Source organism: Carassius auratus, unplaced genomic scaffold, assembly GCF_003368295.1.
Source record: "Carassius auratus strain Wakin unplaced genomic scaffold, ASM336829v1 scaf_tig00214369, whole genome shotgun sequence".
Taxonomy (NCBI): domain Eukaryota; kingdom Metazoa; phylum Chordata; class Actinopteri; order Cypriniformes; family Cyprinidae; genus Carassius; species Carassius auratus.
The window spans coordinates 160,667-168,583 of NW_020527635.1; positions in this window are offsets into that span (position 1 = coordinate 160,667).

A 7,917-nucleotide genomic window follows, 5' to 3' on the forward strand; every position below is an offset into this window, starting at 1 on the left:
ATACAGAGATCGAAAATAAATGAAAGTGGACGTTTTTTTTCTTGCATCCATCGGTTTGGGCATAAGAGTTGTGCCGACATCGAGGCAATGTGCAAAAACAGCTATAAGAGGATGTCCCCTGTAGAAAGAACTTTCTTTCTGCAGGGGAGACATCCTCTCTTAATCTCCATCCTTGCATCTAAGCCCCTTCAAGAAATACATCTTGCTTAAATGGCAAGGCACAACAGCAGGTCAGGCTGTGGCTTTATTACAGATCAGACTGATCTGCTAAGAGACCTGGATAAAGGTGATTGCCTTTTTCCTGTCAGGTAGCCGAGCTGCGCCACACATGCTACCAAGCAGGCCGCCTCTTCAATAGACTGGCAGGACTATGGCGGCAATGGTGGTTGTGGAGAGACATTTGTGGATGAACCTGGCAGACATTGGGAAAAAATAAAAGGCTTTCTTCTCGATGCTCAGGTTTTGCGTTCTGAAATTTTCTTTATTCAGAAGTTCAGGGGGATGAAGGCATGCTCTGGTTCTTTCAGAGCCTTCGTTGCACGAAGGTCCAGGTCTGAGCCCGAACAATATAGGGGTCCTAGCCTGTATCGATCTGAGTATCAAAGACTGGCACAGAAGGCTAATGTCGTGACTCACGCTTCTCCCCAACCTGCAGGCAGGGGTAAGCAGAACCTAAGTGTGGATGTGATCCAGACGAGGCAGCGTTCTCATCTAAATCAGAGCGACGCTGAGGTATCTACTCATTCCCTTTAGGGATTTTTAAACTTCTGCTTTTATCCTCCAATTTCTAATTCCCCTGTAACCACCTGATTGAGGTTAGGTGGAAACCCCTTGCAAAAAATGCTATGTTATGCTATGCTATGCTCCTATGCTGAACCTATAATGTTTTTGGCTGGTTCAATGTTCATAGCAACCACCTTACTGATGATCAGCACTAAAAGGAGGCGCACCTTGAGTGGGGCTCCAGCGCATAAGGGGGCGCAAGTATAATAACCCTTTCTGTATATACTTATATGTATTAAGTAATCGGTACTAATCTCTCCGTTCTGGTGTGACTTTGGCAACTCGCTATCTTTACATCCTTTTGAGGTCATGAATTTTCAGCATATTTTGCAGTCTTTCCTCACCTCTCTATAAATCCTCAAAAGAATATATATAACATATCAAGTGTTGAAAGTGAGACATTTTGAAATGTCATGCAAAATATTGGCTCATTTTAGATTTCATGAGAGCTACATGAGAGTTTCCCAAAAAGTTGGGGCAGGTAGCAATAAGTGGTCGGCAAAGTTAAATGTATATATAAGGAACAGCTGGAGGACTAATTTGCAACTTATTAGGTCAATTGGCAACATGATTGGGAATAAAAAAAGAGCTTCTCAGAGTGGTCTCTCAGAAGTCAAGATGGGCAGAGGATCACCAATTCCCCCAATGCTGCGGCAAAAAATTGTGGAGCAGTATTAGAAAGGAGTTTCTCAGAGAAAAAAATTAAAGAGTTTGAAGTTATCATTATCTAGAGTGCATAAAATCATCCAAAGATTCAGAGAATCTGGAACAATCTCTGTGTTTAAGGGTCAAGGCCGGAAAACCATACTGGATGCCCGTGATCTTTGGGCCCTTAGAAGGCACTGCAGCACATACGGGAATGCTACTGTAATGGAAATCACAACATGGGCTCAGGAATACTTCCAGAAAACATTGTCGGTGAACAAAATCCACCGTGCCATTCGGCGTTGTGGGCTAAATCTCTATAGGTAAAAAATAAAGCCTATCTAAACATTATCCAGAAGCACAGGCATTTATTTTTGTTCAGCTCTTTTTGGAAAACTGGGATGCCATGCCATCCTGACTAAAGAGGACAAGGACAACCCAAGTTGTTAACAGTGCTCAGTTCAGAAGCCTGCATATCTGATGTTATGGGGTTGCATGAGTGTGCGTGGCATGGGCAGCATACACATCTGGAAAGGCACCATCAATGCTGAAAGGTATATCCAAGTTCAAGAACAACATACGCTCCCATCAAGATGTAGTCTCTTTCAGGGAAGACCTAGCATTTTCCAACATGACAATGCCAGACCACATACTGCATCAATTAAAACATCATGGCTGCATAGAAAAAGGATCAGGATACTGAAATGGCCAGCCTGCAGCCCAGATCTTTTACCCTTAGAAAACATTTGGCACATACTAAAGAGGAAGATGTGACAAAGAAGACCTAAGACAGTTGTGCAACTAGAAGCCTGTATTAGTCAATAATGGGACAAAATTCCTATTCCTAAACTTGAGCAACTTGTCTGCTCAGGGGAGCTGCGAGTTCCTATGTTTAAGCTGTCTCTGATTTTTTTTTTTCTCTCTTTACTTAAACTCTGGAATAACCTACCTAACATTGTTCGGGAGACAGACACACTCTTGCAGTTTAAATCTAGATTAAAGACCCATCTCTTTAATCTGGTTTACACATAACATACTAATATGCTTTTAATATCCAAATCCGTTAAAGGATTTTTAGACCGCATTAATTTGGTAAACTGGAATCGGGAGCACTTCCCATACCACCCAATGTACCTGCTACATCATTAGAAGAATGGCATCTACGCTCATATTAGTCTGTTTCTCTCTTATTCCGAGGTCACTGCAGTCACCCGGATCCAGTACGTATCCAGACCAGATGGTGGATCAGCACCTAGAAAGGACCTCTACTGCCCTGAAAGACAGCAGAGATCAGGACAACTAGAGCCCAGATACAGATCCCCTGTAAAGACCTTGTCTCAGAGGAGCACCAGGACAAGACCACAGGAAACAGATAATTCTTCTGCACAATCTGACTTTGCTGCAGCCTGGAATTGAACTACTGGTTTCGTCTGGTCAGAGGCGAACTGACCCCCAACTGAGCCTGGTTTCTCCCAAGGTTTTATTCTCCATTCTGTCACCGATGGAGTTTCGGTACCTTGCCGCTGTCGCCTCTGGCTTGCTTAGTTAGGGACACTTCATCTACAGCGATATCGTTGACTTGATTGCAAATAAATGCACAGACACTATTTATCTGAACAGAGATGACATCACTGAATTCAATGATGAACTGCCTTTAACTATCATTTTGCATTATTGACACACTGTTTTCCTAATGAATGTTGTTCAGTTGCTTTGACGCAATGTATTTTGTTTAAAGCGCTATATAAATAAAGGTGACTTGACTTTACTTAAGTAAGGATCTGTACTCGGCCTGAACTATTCCCTAACTTTCTATCCCCCACGATTTTGATGTTTAGGACTATTTTTCTCCTCCCCTCTCTTCCACTTATGCTCTGTTCTGCATTTGTGGTGTGGAGAGGGTCTCTTTTCTGACTCATATCGCCTGTTTGGTTTCCTCTCACAGCCTGTCCTCCTAGGCTGCTCTTTAGGTCGCAGTGATTTGGCATTTGATTTTTCTTTATCTGCCTGAATTAGTTTAGTTTTCCGATCAAACCGAATCAGAGCCCACTGTAGTTCTTCTTGAGATGTTTCTGGGCCATGAAGGAGAAATTCCTTAGCTCCCTAAAAAGTACATTTCTTTTTAATTCCCTAAGAAATTTGTTAAAAAAATCCCTTCAACACTTCTCTTTGCACCCCCTGGCATGCCGCTAGGGCACCTAACTTTACCAGAGTGCTTTCAGATTGCTCCTGAGGCTGCAGCTGGAGATTGGGTGTTACCGGCCTCCACTGACCTGGTGTACCTAGTCACAGTCACTCGAAATGTCTATTTAATGCATTCACTTCGATCGGTGCTGCGGTCGGCTCCAAATCCTGACTTTCATTTAAAGATGAAGTTCAGGGGCTTAATCTTTAAAATGTAACCTCCTAGGCAACTGCAGCCTTCTGACAGGGGTTGGGGTTACATTCCTGCCTGTTCCTTCTATAACAAACGCTTTTGTAATCGGAAACTTCTTTCTCATCTTCAGTTTCAGCTTCTGCTGCCGCGTCCAAATAATATTTTTGAAACAACTCTTCACCTACATCACTTTTCATTATACTTTTAAGAACGGCCTTATTTGTCAGATCTTTCTGGTGCCAAAAATGGCTCACACATTGCACTGTGTTAACGAAGTGTTTGCCAAAATATGGGCAGTGTCTCCCCCATTAAAAAAGCTCCAGATCTGCCCACAGGTTATTCCCTGGGAATACTGACGATCCCATTGGGCAGTTCAGTCTAAACTCATCTGCCTTTTTTTGCTCTTGGCACGTGTGGGTCTATAATATCCCTCACTATAATATCCCTCACTTAAATGGAAGGTCTCATAACTTAGTAATTACATAAGGATTTTCTTCTAGGTCCCTCTTTACTCTAGAGGTTTTTGTTTGCTTTAATTCTGGCCAACTGGTATCTGAATCCTTACCTGTAAATTCAGTCTCAATTTGAATTGGTTGCTCTCTATTGGCTTCCTGGCCTGACCCCCCTTTTCCTGCTTTTCTGTCTGCATTTACTCCTCCAGCTATATTTCTGTTGATTATAGCACAGTTGATATATGTCTCATCTGGATGACAAGTCATCCATACCTTTGGGCATTCGATTCTCTCTACTTTCCTGAGTAGCGTGTTTACAGTACCTACTCTTATTTTCACCTGATCGAATCCAAATTCGCCCCCTTATATTATTGGCAGGGCTACGGTCTGGTATCCATTATCCTCACACATTGTACTTTTTTTTTCACCTCACTAATCCTACGATACTCGTTTTACGAACGAGTTTGTTATCTTTTCTTTCAGGTATTTTTAAGCCAGAGTGTCCATTCTACATACGTCTCTCTGGGCTGTCACTATATCCACAGATCCCTCTGGACTTTTACTGTGTTCACTTTAAACCCCTCTGGGCTATTACTATCCACACCAGTCCCTCTAGACCGTCCGTGTTATCACTTAAGCCCCTCTGGGCTGTCTCTCTCCACACTTGTCTATCTAGACTGTTAGTGTGCTAACTTGTGCTCGCTCTAGGCTATCACTGTGGATTCCTCTCTGATGCCACACCTGCTCAGCTGGGTTGAGCATCTTAAGGCTTATAGGTATATTCAGTTACAGAAGAATATATATATATATATATATATATATATATATATATATATATATATATATATATATACATATACACAAACAATCAATCAATTACTCAGAGACTCTTCTTTAACTTTTAACTCATCACCATTTGTAATGGCTTTGCTTTATTAATAGACAAAAACTCTTAAGCAATCAAAAATATGAAAATAACAGCGATGAAGTCTTCACCATGGGGTACATACAATATATAACATACATCCTGGTTGCAAAATGAATCAACTTCCTATTTCCATCTTCTGCACAGCTTAGCACATAACATCTTCAAACCAGAAAAAAATAACACCTAAAGCTACGGGGGTATAATAGGTGTGAGTAAAAAGAAAATACATCTGGAATTATCTTCTTTTACCTGGAATTTTAAGTTGTAATGATTCTAAGTCATCTGTTAATGTTTGCAGCTCCAGACTGATCCTATTATAGTCAGACATTTCTTTTATCAGTTTCATTATTCTCTTATTCAAAGTTTCCTGTTTCCAAATAAATTTTATTACAGTTCTCAATTTGAAGTCCATATGGTGCTGATGTTCCAAGTTTCTTCATTGTTCGCCAACACCTTCTTTCACTGGCTTTTCGTTTTTCTGATTTCTTCAACTTGAAGCCCTTGGGTGATAAGTTCATCACAGAGATATAGAAGTCAGCCCAGTGGGGAATTGATCTGAAACTACATATCTGCCTCCTTAATGGGAAACATTACAATACACACATCAAAGATGTGGCACGCTGCTGCACTTCTCATCTCTGACCCCTTTACTCTCACACCTAGATTTGCACTGAATGCACTGAAATTTGGCACTGATTGATTTCTTGTGAATCAGTAAAAAGTGAAACTGAAACTGAAGTGACATTCAGCCAAGTATGGTGACCCATACTCAGAATTTGTGCTCTGCATTTAACCCATCCGAAATGCACACACACACAGAGCAGTGAACACACACACACACACACACGCACACGCACACGCACACGCGCACGGAGCAGTGGGCAGCCATTTATGCTGCGGCGCCCAGGGAGCAGTTGGGGTTCGATGCCTTGCTCAAGAGCACCTAAGTCGTGGTATTGAAGGTGAAGAGAGAGCTGTTCATGCACTAACCCCCACCCACAATTCCGTCCGGCCCGAGACTAGAACTCACAACCCTTAGATTGGGAGTCCAACCCTCTAACCATTAGGCCACGACTTCCCCAAAGGAAGTAGTCAGTAGTGCTCTTAAAAATACAGAGTTTGGTACTCTGTCCTAGTTGTATATGGAATTACATTTGGTTCAATAAAAATGAACGCAACTTTATAAAACTGAAAGTAACTTTTTCAGAAACTATAAAAAATATGCCATTAAAAAAGAAGAAAAACACAATGAATAAAAAAAGAACTCAGTCACACAAATTTAACATGCTCTGCAAATATGCGTCATTGTTTGTTAATGTTTTTCAAAGATTTGTTTTTCCCAATCGTAGATTCTGAATGCATTGCCACAGATTTCGCTTATGCTTTGCAGTTTTTCGTTTGGTGTTTTGACACAAACCTCTCATGGGGACGGGCTTAACAGTGATCTACTCTGATTGGATGGTGAGCTTTTGATGGACAGGTGCTCTCTGACCATGAAGTACAGATGTCCCTCAGTGGTGTGCATATTTGTAAGTTCTCAAGGTGATTAAATCTGGTCTCTACCGCAAAAATTATTTTTTACAGACAAAGTGAAAGAAATTTATTTTAAGCTCATACACAGGTTCTACCCTATAAAGAAATTTATACAAATAATTAAATCTGACCTTGATTTTAACATGCTCTTTTTCTTCGAGTTCTGAGAAAAACTGTACACTTATTTTGTACACTCAGAAACCTTGGGATAATATTATTGTGTTTGTCAAGTTAAAGATTTTGCCAGGCTTCTCAGCACATATGAAAAACATTATATTTGGGTATTATGACTGACCCTACAAACGAAAACATCAGTTTTGTTATTAATTTACATTTTTTCCTAAACAAATTTCACATTCACAAATGCAAATCCTCCAACTGCAAACTTGTCTACTCTGTTCTCCTAAAAGAAATGGAAAACTATTTGAATGTAATCTCAGCATCTACTAATAAGAAAGCTATAAGGACTGTTAGAATTTGCTCTGCTTTTGATCTCCATGTGTAATTTTGTTTAGATTTTGGCCCTCTTTTCTTTAGCTCTATTTTATTCTTTTTTTGGGGGGGGGGGGTTGATATTATGTGATGTATGTTTTATACTTTTGTATGTTTTTGTTCTCTTCATTAATAAAAAAAGAAAAAGAAAAAAAAAGCTATTGCTGTGATTTGTATGCAATACGTTGTGCCTTGTATTAATAAATATGTAAATAATATTTGACCTTTGATCATCTCAGTCTGAAAACATGAGCTCTCAGGAGACACGGAGTGGCATAGTCTACTTCCTCCGCTTGTCTTTCAAGGCAGCTTGAAGTAAGCTTGTGTTACTGAAGTAACATCGATACAAGTTTTTCATGTTACAGTGTGCTACAGTTTCTAGCGGGTTATTATTGTCTTTCAGTAACGCAAGCTTACTTCAAGCTGCCTTGAAGGACAAGAGCTCATCTTTACAGATGGAGATGATCAAAGTTCAAATATTATTTACATATTTAGTAATACAAATCACAGCAAGAGCTTTCCAATATGTGCGCCACTGAGTGGGGTCTGTACTTCCTGGTCAGAGAGCACCTGTCCATCAAAAGCTCACTGTCCAGTCAGAGTAGATCACTGTTAAGCCCCCCCCCCCCCCACGAGAAGTTTGTGTCAAAACACCAAACGAAAAACTGAGAAGCTTAAGTGAAATCTGTGGCAATGCATTCAGAATC